This window comes from Bufo gargarizans, chromosome 6 (assembly GCF_014858855.1).
Source record: "Bufo gargarizans isolate SCDJY-AF-19 chromosome 6, ASM1485885v1, whole genome shotgun sequence".
NCBI classification, from domain to species: domain Eukaryota; kingdom Metazoa; phylum Chordata; class Amphibia; order Anura; family Bufonidae; genus Bufo; species Bufo gargarizans.
In genome coordinates, this window is record NC_058085.1 from 205,733,015 (window position 1) to 205,752,197 (window position 19,183).

The window sequence follows — 19,183 nt, forward strand, 5'->3', positions numbered from 1 at the left end:
TGAAGGCATACTGAACCAGCATGGCTACCACAGCATCTTGCAGCGGCATGCTATTCCATCCGGTTTGCGTTTAGTTGGACCATCATTTATTTTTCAACAGGACAATGACCCCAAACACACCTCCAGGCTGTGTAAGGGCTATTTGACCATGAAGGAGAGTGATGGGGTGCTGCGCCAGATGACCTGGCCTCCACAGTCACCGGACCTGAACCCCATCGAGATGGTTTGGGGTGAGCTGGACCGCAGAGTGAAGGCAAAAGGGCCAACAAGTGCTAAGCATCTCTGGGAACTCCTTCAAGACTGTTGGAAGACCATTTCAGGTGACTACCTCTTGAAGCTCATCAAGAGAATGCCAAGAGTGTGCAAAGCAGTAATCAAAGCAAAAGGTGGCTACTTTGAAGAACCTAGAATATGACATATTTTCTGTTGTTTCACACTTTTTTGTTATGTATATAATTCCACATGTGTTAATTCATAGTTTTGATGCCTTCAGTGTGAATCTACAATTTTCATAGTCATGAAAATAAAGAAAACTCTTTTTTTTTCCCATCAGAAGGTGGGTCCAAACTTTTGGTCTGTACTGTATACACACACACAGTTGCAAGATAAAGCATGTGAACCCTTTGGAATGATATGGATTTCTGCACAAATTGGTCATAAAATGTGATCTGATCTTCATCTAAGTCACAACAATAGATGATCACAGTTTGCCTAAACTAACAACACACAAAGAATTAAATGTTACCATGTTTTTATTGAACACACCATGCAAACATTCACAGTGCAGGTGTAAAAAAGTATGTGAACCCCTAGACTAATGACATCTTCAAGAGCTAATTGGAGTGAGGTGTCAGCCAACTGGAGTCCAATCAATGAGATGAGATTGGAGGTGTTGGTTACAGCTGCCCTATAAAAAACACACACCAGTACTGGGTTTGCTTTTCACAAGACGCATTGCCTGATGTGAATGATGCCTCGCACAAAAGAGCTCTCAGAAGACCTACAATTAAGAATTGTTGACAGCTAAAGACTTACAAAAGTCTCTGGCATATTCTAACATCCCTGTTAGCAAATCTACGATACATAAAACACTAAACAAGAATAGATTTCATGGGAGGATACCACAGAGGAAGCCACTGCTGTCCAAAAAAAAAACATTGCTGCACGTTTACAGTTTGCACAAGAGCACCTGGATGTTCCACAGCAGTACTGGCAAAATATTCTGTGGACAGATGAAACCAAAGTTGAGTTGTTTGGAAGAAACACACAACACTATGTGTGGTCAAATAGAGGCACAGCACACCAACATAAAAACCTCATCCCAACTGTGAAGTATGGTGGTGGGGGCATCATGGTTTGGGGCTGCTTTGCTGCATAAGGGCCTGGACGGATTGCTATAATCAAAGGAAAAATGAATTGCCAAGTTTATCAAGACATTTTGCAGGAGAACTTAAGGCCATCTGTCCACCAGCTGAAGCTCAACAGAAGATGGGTGTTGCAACAGGACAACGAACCAAAGCATAGAAGTAAATCAACAACAGAATGGCTTAAACAGAAGAAAATACGCCTTCTGGAGTGGCCCAGTCAAAGTTCTCACCTCAATCCGATTGAGATGCTGTGGCATGACCTCAGGAAAGCGATTCACACCAGACATCCCAAGAATATTGCTGAACTGAAATAGTTTTGTAAAGAGGAATGGTCAATAATTACTCCTGACCGTTCTGCACGTCTGATTGGTTGAAGTTATTGCTGCCAAAGGAGGTTCAAACAGTTATTAAATCCAAGGGTTCACATACTTTTTCCACCTGCCCTGTGAATGTTTACATGGTGTGTTAAATAAAAACATGGTAACATTTAATTATTTGTGTGTTATTAGTTTAAGCAGACTGTGATTGTCCATTGTTGTGACTTAGGCCTCATGGACACGACTGTTGTGTGCATCCGTGGCCGTTGTGCCGTTTTCCGTTTTTTTTTCCGCGGACCCATTGACTTTCAATGGGTCCGTGGAAAAATCGGAAAATGCACTGTTTTGCAGCCGCATCCGTGATCCGTGTATCCTGTCCGTCCCAAAAATATGACCTGTCCTATTTTTTTGACGGACAACAGTTCACGGACCCATTCAAGTTAATGGGTCCGTGAAAAAACACGGATGCACACAAGATTGGCATCTGTGTCCGTGATCCGTGGCCGTAGGTTACTTTCATACAGACGGATCCGAAGATCCGTCTGCATAAAAGCTTTTTCAGAGCTGAGTTTTCAGTTCGTGAAAACTCATATCCGACAGTATATTCTAACACAGAGGCGTTCCCACGGTGATGGGGACGCTTCTAGTTAGAATATACTACGAACTGTGTACATGACTGCCCCCTGCTGCCTGGCATCACCCGATCTCTTACAGGGGGCTGTGATCCATACAATTAACCCCTCAGGTGCCGCACCTGAAGGGGTTAATTGTGCGTATCATAGCCCCCTGTAAGAGATCCGGGGCTGCCAGGCAGCAGGGGGCAGACCCCCCTCCCTCCCCAGTTTCAATTTCATTGGTGGCCAGTGCGGCCCCCCCTCCCTCCCTCTATTGTATTTATATCACTGGTGGCCAGTGCTGCCCCCCCTCCCTCCCTCTACTGTATTTAACTCATTGGTGGCACAGTGTGCGCCCCCCCCCCTCCCTCCCTCTATTGAATTTAACTCATTCCCACCCCCCCTCCCTGTATTGTATTTAACTCATTGGTGGCACAGTGTGCGCCCCCGCCCCGGCCCCCCCTCCCTCTATTGTATTTAACTCATTGGTGGCACAGTGTGCAGCTTCCCCCCCCCCCCCCCCCGATCATTGGAGGCAGCGGAGAAGCATCATACTGACCTGCTGGCTGCTGCGCTGTCTGTGACCGGCCGGGAGCTCCTCCTACTGGTAAGTGACAGATTATTAAGCAATGCGCCGCACAGACCTGTCACTTACCAGTAGGAGGAGCTCCCGGCCGGTCACAGACATCGCAGCAGCCAGCAGGTAAGTATGATGCTTCTAATATTGCTAAGTAACCATGGCAACCAGGACTGCAGTAGCGTTCTGGTTGCCATAGTTACCGATCGGAGCCCCAGCGATTAAACTGGGACTCCGATCGGAACTCTCCGCTGCCACCAATGATCGGGGGGGGGGGGGAGGCCGCACACTGTGCCACCAATGAGTTAAATACAACAGAGGGAGGGAGGGGGGCCGGGGGCGTGGCCGCACACTATGCCACCAATGAGTTAAATACAATAGAGGGAGGGAGGGGGGGGCCGCACACTGGCCACCAATGATATTCAAACTGGGGAGGGAGGGGGGTGTGGCACCTGAGGGGTTAATTGTGTGTATCATAGCCCCCTGTAAGAGATCGGGTGCTGCCAGGCAGCAGGGGGCAGTCATGTACACAGTCTGTAGTATATTCTAACTAGAAGCGTCCCCATCACCATGGGAATGCCTCTGTGTTAGAATATACTGTCAGATATGAGTTTTCACGATGTAACTCAAATCCGATGGTATATTCTAACATAGAGGCGTATACCATCGGATTGGAGAAAAATCCAATCCGATGGTATAAAAGGGACTCCTGACTTTACATTGAAAGTCAATGGGGACGGATCCGTTTGCAATTGCACCATATTGTGTCAATGTCAAACGGATCCGTCCCCATTGACTTGCATTATAATTCAGGACGAATCCGTTTGGCTCTGCACGGCCAGGCGGACACCAAAACAACTTTTTTTTCATGTCCGTGGATCCTCCAAAAATCAAGGAAGACCCACGGACGAAAAAATGGTCACAGATCACGGACCAACGGAACCCCGTTTTGCAGACAGTGAAAAATACTGTTGTGTGCATGAGGCCTTAGATGAAGATCAGATCACATTCTATGACCAATTTGTGCAGAAATCCATATCATTCCAAAGGGTTCACATACTTTTTCATGCAACTGTATATACATATATATATATATATATATATATATATATATAGAGAGAGAGAGAGAGAGAGATCTAGATATATCATATATGTACATAGAGAGATCGATCAGTAACTATATACATATATATATACATAGATGATATTTGCTGATCTATATCTCTATATACATATATGATATAGCTACATCTTTCTCTCTATATATATCCCTCTCTCTCTCTCTCTTAATATATATATATATCGAGAGAGAGAGAGAGATATGTATAGTGATATAGATCAATCTGCAATGTGACAGGAAGATATTCTGCCTGTGGGAGCTAGGAGATGACCATGTGACTATGTTTGTATGCAAGGTCAGGTTGTGCAGGGGGCGGGGAAGGGCAGATTATTCACACCCACAAATATTCATGAGGGAGAGCTTAGTCATTGTTGTTACACGCCCCCACAGATTTGCTGCAGCATGTAAACAAAGCATAAATAACAGAACCATGCAAAGGTGTAAGTATGTTTTTTCAAGCTTAGAGGGAACCTGTCATCTGGATTTTGTGTGTAGAGCTGAGGACATGGGTTGCTAGATGGCCGCTAGCACATCCGCAATACCCAAACCCCATAGATCTGTGTGCTTTTATTGTGTAAAAATAACGATTTGATACATATGCAAATTAACCTGAGATGTGTCCTGTCCCTGACTCATCTCACGTACAGGACTCATCTCAGGTTAATTTGCATATGTATCAAATCGGTTTTTATACACAATAAAAGCACGCAGAACTTTGGGGACTGGGTATTGCGGATGTGCTAGCAGCCATCTAGCAACCCATATCCTCAGCTCTATACACAAAATCCTGATGACAGGTTCCCTTTAAATCAAGCTTAACTAATGTATATGTATGTCCTGATGAGTTTTATGATTTTTTTTTCCCATAACTCGGATAACTCCTTTAACGGGGCTTTCGGAAGTCCATATACTTGCTGCCCCATTCAAATGAATGTAACAAATTTGCGTGTGAAGGTACCCTAAGAAGGATAAGCCTCCTTAATTCTCCCATAAGCAGTCACTTTCCAGGAGATAGAGATGATAAGGGACCCAGGGTGTCGGTTTCTTGCACTTGTGGGATCTTTTAACAATTGTGAATACTTATTTACCTAATTCTTCGCAGACCACCTTTTTGAGATCCTTAAGGAAAAGGATTGAGCAAAACTTACCGTATTTTTCGACCCATACGACGCACTCCCCCCCCCCAAAAAAGTGGGGGGAAAATGCCCCTGCGTCTTATGGGGCGAATGGTGCCATTTTACATCGCAGTCTGCAATGCTGCAGCATCGCAGACTGTGATGTATCAGCTGGAGGGAGGAGGGGCCGGTGTCATGCAAATGCGGCTGGGGCGGTGCGGTCACTGTACTCCGGCCCTGCCGGTCACTCACTGCTTTATTGCTTAAACCTTTCATAATAATAACTTTAATTGACATTTCGATCCCCAGCCCTATCTGTACTACCGTACTTACTAAATGTCCTGTAGCAGGCAGAGCAGGGCGGGCGACCGTAACTCACTGACGTCACGTGCCTGCGCCACCTACTTCATTCATAAAGTAGGCGGCGCAGGCACGTCACGTGACATCAGTGAGTTCCGGCCGCCCGCCCGCCCTGCTCTGCCTGCTACAGGACATTTAGTAAGTGTGGTAGTACAGATGGGGCTGGGGATCGGAACGTCAATTAAAGTTATTATTATAAAAGGTTTAAGCAATGAAGCAGTGAGCGGCAGGGCCGGAGTACACTGACCACACTGGCCCCGCCGCATTTGCATGACACCGGCCCCTCCTCCCTCCTCCCTCCCACAGGTTTAGCTATGGTATATTAGGGCATCTGTGGATGCCACTATTATGGGGTGGGGGATATGTGGATGGCACTGTTATGGGGTGGGGGATCTGTGGGTGACACATATATAGCAGTGCCATCCACAGATCCACCCCCCATAACAGTGCCATCCACAGATCCCCCTCCATAACAGTGCCATCCACAGATCACCCCCCCCCCATACCAGTGCCATCCACAGATCCCCCATAACAGTGCCATCCACAGATCCCCCTATAACAGTGCCATCCACAGATCCCCCCATAACAGTGCCATACACAGATCCCCTTCATAACAGTGCGTCATCCACAGATCCCCCATAATAGTGTCATGCACAGACCACCATTAGTTCAAAACCCACCAAAAGCACACCTTTTGGTCAAAAATATTTTTTTCTTATTTTCCTCCTCAAAAACCTAGGTGCGTCATATTGGTCTTATAGGGCAAAAAATACGGTATTTTTGCAGAGACTTCAACATTGTCCACAATCCCTTGTTAGATACTACTTCGAGTGGCAGGAAACCTCCCACTAACTTGAGTGCTTGGTTGCAAAGTGAAGAGTATTATGACGTTTGGAGATGCTTACTTGCGAACTAAAGAGACTATACCTTTTGCTCCAATCATCATTGAACATACACTGAAATAGATATGTTATTGCAACAAAATGGCTCTTCTCAGATGTGGTTTCATGTGACATAGGTCGGACCACGCGTCGATAGTGTTAAAAATCAGCACTCCCACACATCCCAATAAACACTTATCTCTGGTGCCTTAATACCTTTATACTCACTGTGGGGTCGGTTAGTGACAGGCTCTATGCAGACCTGACAGAGTTTTTCTTGCTAAGTGCACCAATAGCTATAGATTAATTCACTCTATGGAATGCACCTAAGGCATATATGAGGGGCCTTATAATCCAACAAACATCCCATTACAATAAAACACATCGGGAGGAGATGCAAAATCTTCTATCTACCATTGCTACTCTTGAAGCCCTGCATTACACTAACTCTAACCCCCAGACTCTACTCTCCCTACAAGAAGATTGTGTTGCTCTTAAAAAGCACTTGGCATACACATTGGATAAAAAATGAAGAGGCTTAAATTGTCATATTATAGCTCCTTTAACTAAGAGCCTGCAGAATCAAAGCAGCCAGTTCCAAAGCTTGGGTACTAGTGATGAGCGAGCATGCTCGGCCTAATACCTGTTCGGCTTGAGCATCGCTATGCTCGGCACATGGCGGTACTCGGACCGCTATGTTCGAGTCTCCTCCCCACACATTTGGCACCTGCTAAGCAGCCAATAAACGTGCAGGTAAGTATTGCCATTACTGTAATGCCAGTAGCAATGTTTTCTACTGGCAATACAGTGATTGGCTGGCCGGAACGCGTCATTGGGTGCTATATAGCACCCGGTCACGCGGGTTCGACTCATTGCGATCCAGGGAGAGCTGCTGTTATGAAGGGACAGAGAGTGTAGGGTGAATTACTCATTTTATAGACGTTTCAAAGACCCAAAAGTTTTTTTAAGGACTGTTGTGTGTGTTGGCAGCAATTTGAAAGTGCAAAGTTGCACTTTTCAATTTTCTTTTATAATTTACATATATTTCCCAGAATCTGACCACATTTTTGCTATCTGCGGTTTAATCCGCTAATCTCAGTGCTCTGCATTTGAACACTGTCTGTGATTTTTAGGGCCATATATTGGGAAAAAGTGAAAAAAATATATACATATTTCCCAGAATCTGACCTCATTTTTGCTGTCTGCGGTTTAATCTGTTAATCTCAGTGCTCTGCATTTGAACACCGTCTGTGGTTTTCAGGGCCATATATTGGAAAAAAGTAAAAAAATAACATATATATATATATATATATATATATATAAATCAAGGAATGTGGGCAGCACCACTATCAGAATAGTACTGGCGGAGTGCCAGCGGCTGAGTCGGCGATCCACCTCCAAACGGTATAAAAAAATGAACTCCGCGGCACATCCAAGTCGTGAAAAAGTAAAAGAAATTTTAATCACCAAACATGCTAGGTGATTAAAATTTCTTTTACTTTTTCACGACTTGGATGTGCCGCGGAGTTCATTTTTTATATATATATATATATATATATATATATATATATACACATATACATATTTCCCAGAATCTGACCACATTTTTGATATCTGAGGTTTAATCCGTTAACCTCAGTGCTCTGCACTTGAACACTGTCAGTGGTTGTTAGGGCAATATATTGGGAAAAAGTAAAAAAAAAAATATATATACATATTTCCCAGAATCTGAACCCATTTTTGCTGTCTGCGGTTAAATCCGTTAATCTCAGTGCTCTGCATTTGAACACCGTCAGTGGTTGTTAGGGTCATTTATTGGGAAAAAGTGAAAGAAATAAAAGAATATACATATTTCCCAGAACCTGAACAAATTTTTGCTGTCTGTGGTTTAATCCAGTAATCTCAGTGCTCTGCATTTGAAGACCGTCTGTAGTTTTCAGGGCCATATATTGGAAAAAAGTGAAGAAAAAATACATATTTCCCAGAATCTGAACACATTTTTGCTGTCTGCTGTTTAATCCGTTAATCTCAGTGCTTGCATTTGAACACCGTCTGTGGTTTTCAGGGCCTTATCTTGGGAAAAAGTGAAAAAAATAATACATATTTCACAGAATCTGAACGCATTTTTGCTGTCTGCGGTTTAATCGGTTAATCTCAGTGCTCTGCATTTGAACATCGTCAGTGGTTGTTAGGGCCATATATTGGGAATAATATAGTTATAAATATAAACAACATCATAAAACAGTGTCTGTATTGCAGATTCCAATAATCTGTGGCTAAAATAGTGTCCAAAATCTGTGCTGTTCTGTGTTATATACTGTACTGCATCTGTCTTTTGTGGACAGTAAAAAAAACAGCATCACAACCAGTAACGAATCCATAAATATGAAGAAGGCGAGCACTACGGGACGGGGAAGTGGGCTTGATGCTGATGGTTCACGCAGAGGCCGTGGCACTGGGCGCAATGAAACTGCGCCTGCTGCCAGTGCACCACAAAAAAAAATTAAGAAAACCGTACCCAGCTTCATGTCCAACTTAGCTGGGCGGCGCATGTCAAGACTGTTCAAGTCGGACCAGTGCAAACAGTTGGTCGGTTGGATTGCTGAAGATAATGCTACCAGTTGGTTAAGCAACACCCTCTCTTCCACCAAGTCCAGTCTCTGTAACCAAGAGTCTGGTCAACCGAATCCTCACTCAGATCATCCTTCCTCCCACCATGGATAGGCTTGCCAAACGAGTGATCCCACACTCGGATATTCCGAGGAGCTCTTTCCAGTGCCACTATTACATTTGGCCCTCAAGCCCAGCACGCTTGAAGAGGGACCTGAGATATTGTGCCCTGATTCCCAACCTCTTGAGCCTTCACAGTCTCAAGAAGATAACAGTGGTGAATGGCAATCATTCGTTCACAAGGTGGATGATAATGAGACACAGTTGTCAATCTCTGAGGTTGTGGTTAGGTCAAGACAGGAGGATGAGCAGAGTGAGGAAGTGGGAGAGGAGGTGATGGACAATGAGGTCACTAACCCAACATGGGAAGGTGAAAAGCCTAACAAGGTCAGCAGTAAAGAGGGGTAGGGATCCGCTGGAAGAGGCAGTGGGGTTGCAAAAGGGAGAAGTCGGCCCACACAAAACAGGCCCGCAACCGTTACACCGAGCACCCCCATGCGTAAATCAACCTTGCCAAGGGGTAGGTGTTCCACAGTATGGTGCTTTTTTTAGGAAAGTGCAGGGGACAAAAGAGTGGTAGTTTGCAACCTGTGCCGTACCAAAATTAGCCGGGGTGTGAACACTAGCAACCTCACCCCCACCAGCATGATCCGCCACATTGCATCCAAGCACCCTAATAAGTGGGCCGAACGCCTGGGTCCACAATCTGGGTCTGTGGGTCACACCACTGCCTCCTCTTCCCCTGTTTTGTGTGCTTTCCAATCCCCTGTCCATGACGCAGGCCCGGATGCCTCTCGCCCTGCACCTGGACCTTCACATGAACCATCTGCAACAACATCCACTTCGCTGTCCCAGCGCAGCGTCCAAATGTCCATACCACAGTCATTTGAACGCAAACACAAATACTCACCCACCCACAGGCCATAGCACTAAACTGCCAACTTTCAAAATTACTGGCCCTTGAAATGTTGCTATTTAGGCTTGTGGACACTGAGGCCTTCCCCAGCCTGATGTCGACGGCTGTCCCTCAGTACGCACTCCCCAGCCGCCACTATTTTTTACTGTGTGCCGTGCCAGCCTTACACCAGCATGTGTCCCAGAACATCACCCGTGCCCTGACCAACACAGTTACTGGGAAGCTCCACTTAACCACAGACACATGGACAAGTGTTGGTGGCCAGGGATGCTACATTTCCCTGACCGCACACTGGGTGAATGTGGTGAAGGCCGGGAGTGAGTCGTACCCTGGGATAGCACAGGTGCTACTTACGCCCAGGATTGCGGGCCCTACGCTATGTAACTGGCTCCAACCCCCACTTTTCCTCCTCCGACTCACCCTTCTCCACTTCCACCTCCTGCACCAGTCAGCCATCAGTCGCTAGCTGGAGGCAGTGTAGCACTGCTGTGGGTAAGCGTCAACAGGCCGTGCTGAAGCTTAGGGTACAAACAGCACACCGCCGGAGAGCTTTGGCAGGGTATAAGGGACCAGCCCGAGCTGACTCCACTCAACCTACATCCAGCCCTCGTCTTAAACTTAGTGGTTCAGCGGTTTATCAAAGTTTTCCAGAGCTACTAGTGAAGGCGTGCCGTGTGTGTGCCCATTTCCGCAAGTCGTCCACAGCTTCAGCCGGTCTGTCAACGCTGCAGCAGCGCTTGCAGCTTCCAGCTCACCGACTGTTGTGCGACGTGAGCACATGCTGGAACTCTACGTTCTACATGTAGGAAAGGCTTTGTGAGCAGCAGAGGGCAGTTGTGGAATACCAGCTGCAACTTTGATGAATCCACACAGATGGTTAGTGGCGATAACACTATTATCAGCGTCACCATCCCACTCAAACGATCGCTGCTCACAATTAAGGACAACGCTCTGAATGTGGCAGACGAGGAAATGGGGGAGGACATCACACAGGGTGATACCCAGACCACCCAGAGTTCGTCTTCTCAGCGTGAATTGGACCATGAAGAGGAGGAGCTGGAGACAGTTGCCTCTGCTACAGAGGGTAGTACCCATGGAACTTTAATTCCAACTGTTCAAAGTGGATGGGCAGAAGAGGAGGAGGAGGAGAAGGAGGAAATGGAGAGTCATCCTGATGTCGATATTGACGTCTTGCCTGTTGGTACTCTGGCACACATGGCCAAATTCATGTTAGGCTGCCTTTCCCACAACCCTCACGTTATACGCATTTTAGATAACACGGCTTACTGGGTGTTCACCCTTCTTGACCCCAGCTACAAAGAGAACTTTTCATCTCTCATTCCTGTGGTTGAGAGGATGAGTAAAATGGTGCAATACCAGAAGATACTTGTTCAGAGATTGCTCCAGAATTTTCCATCTGACAACACTGGCAGCAGAGTCCGTACTTCCTTAGGCAACCAGGGAAGGGAGACAATGGGAACACACAGCAGTTCCAACAAAGCCAGGGCAACACTCTCCAAGGCATGGGACACTTTCATGAAACCCCACCAGGAACCTCACCCTGAAGCGCAGCCTAGTGGTACAAGGAGGGAAACGTTTTGGAAGATCGTGAAGGAGTACATAGCAGACCGTGTCAGCATCCTAAATGATCCCTCAGTGCCTTACAACTACTGGGTGTCCAAGCTGGACACGTGGCACGAACTTGCACTCTACGCCTAGGAGGTGCCGCCAGCGTTTTGTCTGAGCGTGTATTTAGTGCTACTGGTGGCATCATAACAGATAAACATATCCGCTTGTCCACTGACAATGCTGACAGGTTGACTCAGATAAAAATAAACAAGGCCTGGATTGTCCCAGATTTCTCAACTCCACCAGAGGACAGCTGAGCTGAGGATAAACATAAAGGCAATTTCAATCTATCATTTATAATGTACTCAATCTACTGTAGTGTATTCCCATGCACCTTTTCCACCACAAAAAGAGTGTATGGTTGAATTTTGTTTTCTGCGCCTCCTCCTGCTCCTCATTAAGATTGTAAATATTCCCTCCACTCTAATTTTTGTATAGGGTCTGCTCAACAGCAGGCCCTCAACTCAAATTTTTTTATAGGGTCTGCTTAACAACAGGCCCTAAACTTTAATTTTTAGAGCATCCAGCTGCATGGCATTTGTATGATCTCCACATTTTTTGTGGGTTTCCTCTGGGTACTCTGGTTTTCGGTTTTGTTGATTTTTGGCAAAAAAATTCGTAGACAGTATCTTCTTTATAATTATATAATTTTTCTACAAATCTTTCAGTTTTTGGTTTGTTAATTTTCAGGTTTGGGATTAGGAGCTTACTGGCCTTGTTACCCATATGATATAATTCGGATTTGCTTCTTTTTAGACCTTCAGCATATCACTATATCAACAAAGTCTGCAGTTGTTTTCTAACTAGCTGCAATTCAGAATATATATCATGAAACTGAGAAGCTTGCCAAAGGACCTGCGATATGCGTGATGACATCACGTGGAAGATCGCAGTGATGTCATCACACACATCGCAGGTCCTTTGGCATATTCCTGTTCAGCGAAGATAGAAGAAGCTGCAGCGCGATCAAGTGGATGAGGTGAATTTAGTTTTGTTTTTTAACCCCCTAAATGGCCATATTGTTTTGCATTCTGTCTTAAGAATGCTATTATTAACCATGTTATAACGGAAAAGAATAAAATCACCCGAACACCAAACCCGAACCTGGACTTCAGTGAAAAAGTCTGTGTTCCGGTCCGGGTACCCAAACTTTGCAGTTCGGGTTCGCTCATTCTTAGTCATCAGTATAATTGGTAATATGATTGGCACATGGTCTGACCATGTAATTGGCAGGATCTAGGTTTTCCTAACAAATGAAAGTAGCAATTCAATAATGTGTTCAGTGGGGTATTGAAATAAAGGATCAATCCTGTTCATCTCCATGCATATATCTCCAGATATCTTGTAGATCTGTGGAGGGCAAGATGTCTTTTATGATCGCTCATTGCCGAGGGTAAAGGCTCTTTCACATAAGTGAGTTTTCTATATAAGGCCTTATTATTGGTAAGGCCTTCGGGTTGGTAGTGTCAATAGTCGGGTTACAAACTACATTAAAACCTCCCCTAATAATGACCCTGCTGTGTAATGTTTTACTGTATTCATCCAAAGCCAACTAATTTTTGGGATATTCATAATGAACCTGATTCGTATATGAATTGATTCACTCATCCTTACACCTGTCATTTTGCCATGTGCGTAAAGCCTACTAGACATGAAGAAGTTGGGGCTCTTGGATACTCACTGATTTCAGGGTATGTCTACTTAAAGAATGTATTCTCTGTATAGATCAGTTGATCATGACTCCAAGAAGTGGTACGTAAATGCTCTGTAGCCTCGGGTATTTGCTTGAAATCTGAGATAAAGCTACCTTTCTCTGCAATGCATAATAGATAGATCTATAGATTTCCAAATCTTTTAGCAGCCCCCTACCACAGTCACAGGTATGCATTTACTTTTTTAGAAATAAAAACCATTCCAGTAGTAGAGGCAAACTTTGAAATCTGTGCAGCTAACAGTCATTTAGATAATGATTGGTATGCAAATATAAGAAACTGGTTATCTACAGCCTTCACATGGATATGGGCTTAGTAGTTTTACAGACAAATATCTCATTGACCATTCTGTACAGACACACAGAAGTAAATTGTTCTAATAATCTTGCTGCAGCCCACATTTCCTTGTGAAAATGTTACTAGTACACAATGGCATTTATACTGCAGTTGGCTAAATGTTTAATTTACTCACACATGTATTGCAGTATGCAGAGATTAACATCAACATCTACAGTATGCCACATGCTTTAGCTATCAGTTCTCTGCAAAGTTCCTATGCATGAGCACAAATGCCACTTAGGAATGTGCAAAAACATTATATAACATATTGTCTACCAATCTAATACAAATCAAATTATGAACAAGCACCCGTTTTAACCCTTCATTCTATTTTCCCCACATAAACCCATGTACCTGAGTGCTCCGCAGACCCCAGTGTGACTGAGCCACTCTGAAAAACTTGCAACTGGGAGCTGAGCTATTTTTAGGGTGGGATTTGCTGACTCTGACCTTGGTGGTGAGGTGGAGCAGCCTGCAGAAAGGGGGATCAACTCTTTATTCTGCTTGTCAGACAAGTCTGTTAGTGGGCCGAAGACCCTTAACTCTTACTGACAGCAGCCTGGTTTGTAGAAAGTATTAACTAATTTGTTCCTTAGTTGCTACTGGTTGAAAAGCGGAAATAAGTACTAATCATATAGATCAAGTCCACAGAAAAAATGGTTGTGTTCTTAGAAGCTATGCTAGGATATAGAAAAAGATGTCATCTACTCCATGGGGGAGATTTATCAAGACTGGTACTTTTTTCGCCAGTCTTCATATTCCCTGCGCTCATCATAAATTATGTGCATCCACCTGCAGTCCATGCGCTTAACCAGAAATCTACAACAGCTCAGAGCTGTCGCAGATTTTTGTGTTCATTTACGCCAGAAAATTGACATAAATTAAATTAAATTTGTTGCTGTAGCTGGCCACGCCCTGTTTCCCCCGCCCTTGTCACAACCCCTTTTAGAAAAATGGCGAGGACAGCTAAAAAAGTGAGATGCTACAATTACCTGACACCGCCCCCCCCCCCCCCCCCAACCACCTTTCCTACCATTCACCCAACATGCCTCCCAACAGTAACGCTTTGTGCGGGATAGGCCGATTTTGGATGGCAATCCTGCTGTACTGCCATCTGTGGAGGACACTGTTATGGGATATCTGTAGATGAAACTGTTATGGGGATCTGTGGATGACACTGTTATTAGGGATCTGTGGATGACACTGTTATTGGGGATCTGTGGATGACACTATTATGGGGTATCTGTGGATGACACTGTTATGGGGGTATCTGTGGATGACACTGTTATAGGGGATCTGTGGAGGGCACTGTTATAGGGGATCTGTGGAGGGCACTGTTATGGGGGATCTGTGGAGGGCACTTATGGGGGATCTGTGGAGGGCACTTATGGGGGATCTGTGGAGGGCACTTATGGGGGATCTGTGGAGGGCACTTATGGGGGAACTGTAGATGAAACTGTTATGGGGATCTGTGGATGACACTGTTATTAGGGATCTGTGGATGACACTGTTATGGGGGGGATCTGTGGATGACACTGTTATGGGGTATCTGTGGATGACACTGTTATGGGGTATCTGTGGATGACACTGTTATGGGGTATCTGTGGATGACACTGTTATAGGGGGATCTGTGGATGACACTGTTATAGGGGGATCTGTGGATGACACTGTTATAGGGGGATCTGTGGATGACACTGTTATGGGGGGATCTGTGGATGACACTGTTATGGGGGGATCTGTGGATGACACTGTTATGGGGGTTCTGTGGATGACACGGTTATGGAGGATCTGTGGATGACACTGTTATGGAGGATCTGTGGATGACACTGTTATGGGGATCTGTGGATGACACTGTTATAAGTGATCTGTGGATGACACTGTTATAAGTGATCTGTGGATGACACTGTTATGGGGTTTCTGTGGATAACACTGTTAATGGGGGTTCTGTGGATGACACTGTTATTGGGGATCTGTGGATGACACTATTATGGGGTATCTGTGGATGACACTGTTATGGGGGTATCTGTGGATGACACTGTTATAGGGGATCTGTGGAGGGCACTGTTATAGGGGATCTGTGGAGGGCACTGTTATGGGGGATCTGTGGAGGGCACTTATGGGGGATCTGTGGAGGGCACTTATGGGGGATCTGTGGAGGGCACTTATGGGGGATCTGTGGAGGGCACTTATGGGGGAACTGTGGAGGGCACTTATGGGGGAACTGTGGAGGGCACTTATGGGGGATCTGTGGAGGGCACATATGGGGGATCTTTGGAGGGCACATATGGGGGATCTGTGGAGGGCACATATGGGGGATCTGTGGAGGGCACATATGGGGGATCTGTGGAGGGCACATATGGGGGATCTGTGGAGGGCACATATGGGGGATCTGTGGAGGGCACATATGGGGGATCTGTGGAGGGCACATATGGGGGATCTGTGGAGGGCACTTATGGGGGATCTGTGGAGGGCACTTATAAACCAGGTGTGGCTCTAAACACAGAACAGGTACAGATCTTTCCCTTATACCTTATGTCTTTGGAGGCTCCAATCACTGATGGAAATCACTGACGAAAACACTGACATGTGAATGAGGCTTTGTAGTGCTGTATGTAATGTTTTTCAAGTATGTCTTTAACAGTAGGGCTGGAGGGAAGCGATTAGGGTAAGAAATTGGGATGAGGGGGGAAGCACCGTCTCAGTTTTCGCCCCAGGCAGTAGTAAGAATAGGTGCTCCTCTGACCACAACACACATTCGACAACTAAAGTTTGCAGGTCACAGTAATTGGAGGGTTGCAATGTGACACCATGAATTTAAAGGGACACTATCACCTGGATTTTACTTACTGAGCTAATAACATCACCACATTAGTCTCCACGATTTACATTAAAATATACTAGTATTACTTTCCTGTGTCTTTTATTTGGTCTATAAAATCGGTTTCATTAATATGCAAAGTACCTCAATAAGGAGCCCAAGGGGACATCCCTCCGGCAGTTGGAGCCCAGCCGCTCCCATTACTTTGCTGCACTCCGTGATGTGATAGTCACAAGCTGGTTTAAAAAACAGTAATTGCTGTGGTTTTGCAAAGTGCAGATGAAGCACGTTGAAACCATGTGTCACCTCTTTGTTACAGTTTTGACCGTGCAGTTAAATATGCCTCACATAAATGCACTCTAATGCTTTCTATTGGATCACTGCATTAATGGATATATGCTACAAACTGCTTGATAGGGTGTGAGTACAGTTCCTACATCCTCATGTCTTGATACTTTGTTAGCTATGAGATAGTGATGAGCGGGAGGTACCATAATCGATTTCGCCATATTTTGCGAATATTCGATTTAATATTCGTCTTATATTCGTCTAAATCGAATATTCATCATTATTCTATTTTTTGTAATTATTATGCGATTAAATTATTCGCATATTGTGATTTTTTTTGACTGTATAAGGCAACTTTCCCATTGGTATTTTTTACGAATATTCTCTATATTACTATATATTCCTGTTTTAGAATATGACGACTATTCTAAAAAACGAAGTTATTGCAATATAGCGAATATTCGCAAAATACACATATAGACTGCAATTTAACTAATATAGTGCTATAATCTTTTTTTTATAGTCAATTTTTTTTTGGTCTCTTCTGAACTTCAGATTTGGAAAAAAATAACACTATAAAAAAAATATAGCACTATATTAGCTAAAGTGCAGTCTATATGTGTAGTTTACGAATATTCGCTAAATTGCTCTATATCAATGTTCTAGAATATGATGAATATTCTAAAAAACAAATTTATAGCAATATAGCGAATATATTCGTTATTTAGAATATTCGTTAAAAAAAATGTAATATGAAAAAATGATTCCTTTCAGCTTAATTTGCTTGTGGGCCAGTGAGTGATCATGTTTTCAGATGTTTAAAATTCACGAATATTCTATATATAGCGAATATACAGTATAGCACTATATTCAAAATATTCGCGAATTCTCAAAGTTGCGAAATTTGCTAAAAATATTTGTTATTCGAATATTCGCTCTCAACACTAGCTATGAACATTTAATACAACTGCTAAGATAACATTAATAGCAGCTGACAAGTGTATGGTACATTCAGGTCTATTCTTGAATGGTATTTCAACCTCTTCAAGTAAGCTCTGATCATCTTCTCATAAAATGTTAACAAAATGACAGTTGCATGTATTTTTGTGGGAACAATGCTGCTTGTTTTTGTAAATTTTCTCATTTAAATGTCTGGTCTATAAAACCACAATTACTCTGTGGGTGACTACAGGTTCTCCTGGTGATGACAGGTGATTGCTGTGGGTGTAGCCATCGTTAAGGCAACCCTCTTTATGTGCTCTATATTTTTAAGGAATAAGCTAATTATTTTACTGTGAAAATGTTGTTAAACTAAGTAGTAAAAACTCTGTATATTTGGTATTGATGTAATTGCACTGACCTGCAGATTAAGTATATCTTGTCATATATACAGCATGGTGAAAGCCATACAATAGAAATCTCGTGGTTACATAGTTGTTAAGGTTGGGAAAAGATACAATCAAGTCTAAGCAATAATTCTACTGTGTTGTAAAGGTTAAAGGGGTTCTCTGGGCTTTTAATATTGATTACCTATCCTCAGGATAGGTCATCAATATCAGATTGGCGGGGGTCCGACATCTGGCACTCCCACCACCCCCATAGATCAGTTAAGGGCTGGGACAAGGTCCACCACCAGGCTGAGCTGCCCAAGTGCACCCCCCCCCCCCAACTTGTGGAGTCTTTACTAAATACTTACTGTTGTTATCACACATACATATGCACAGTTTAATGTACCAATTAACTATAGCTGTAAACAAATGCACAACCTCTTTAGATCCATATAAAGATAGAAATAAAGTGAAAAAACAAGTCATATAAGACAATAACCACATAATCTTAATATAAATAAATCTTAATATAAATATAAATAATCCTGTCAACAAGACAGAATAAAAACTAGCAAGTTTTGCAGGGGTACGGGTAGATCGGGTGGTAGGACAAGGGCTAATGGGGGAAGGGGGGCTGGGTTAGATCATCTAACCCCCCTCCCCCATCAGCCCTCGACCCCCCCATCTACCCCACCAGACATTTAAATGTTATTTATTCCTGCAGCTCTAATGCTCTGATGATCACTGATCAGTAGATAACTCAAGTCAAGCTCCCCCCCCCGCCATTTAGATATGTATGTTTGTTATTAATCATCAGCCAAGTGCTCACTACTCCCTCTGTCCTCCAGCACGGCCGGCATCCCGGCAGGCGCGGCAGCAGCAGAGACGTGGTCAGTGGCCTGCCTGCCGCCCGGAGGCTGGGGAGCTGGCCTGCGCCCTGAGACTGGAGCCTCCCCAGCCTCTGTGTCGGCCCGGCCCCGGATCAGTTGTATGAAGGAACAACGCGGGCAGTGCGCACATGCCATCTCCCTTCTCTCTTCCAACTCACCATAGACATAGCAGCTGGGCGCCATCCCTTCAAGCACCTATCCTGAGGATAAGTCATCAATATTAAAAGCCTTTTTTTAAATTC

General features: G+C 44.3%; 1 protein-coding gene across 1 annotated transcript in view; it reads right to left on the reverse strand.

The window, feature by feature from the left end:
* DUSP29 (dual specificity phosphatase 29) overlaps positions 1–14,006 on the reverse strand; it is a 98,092-nt gene extending 84,086 nt beyond the window's left edge. The window contains exon 1 of the mRNA XM_044298836.1: positions 13,972–14,006. The gene's annotated coding sequence lies outside the window, so the exon portion shown is untranslated. The remainder of the gene's footprint in view (positions 1–13,971) is intronic.
* Between the last annotated feature and the right edge of the window lie 5,177 nt (positions 14,007–19,183).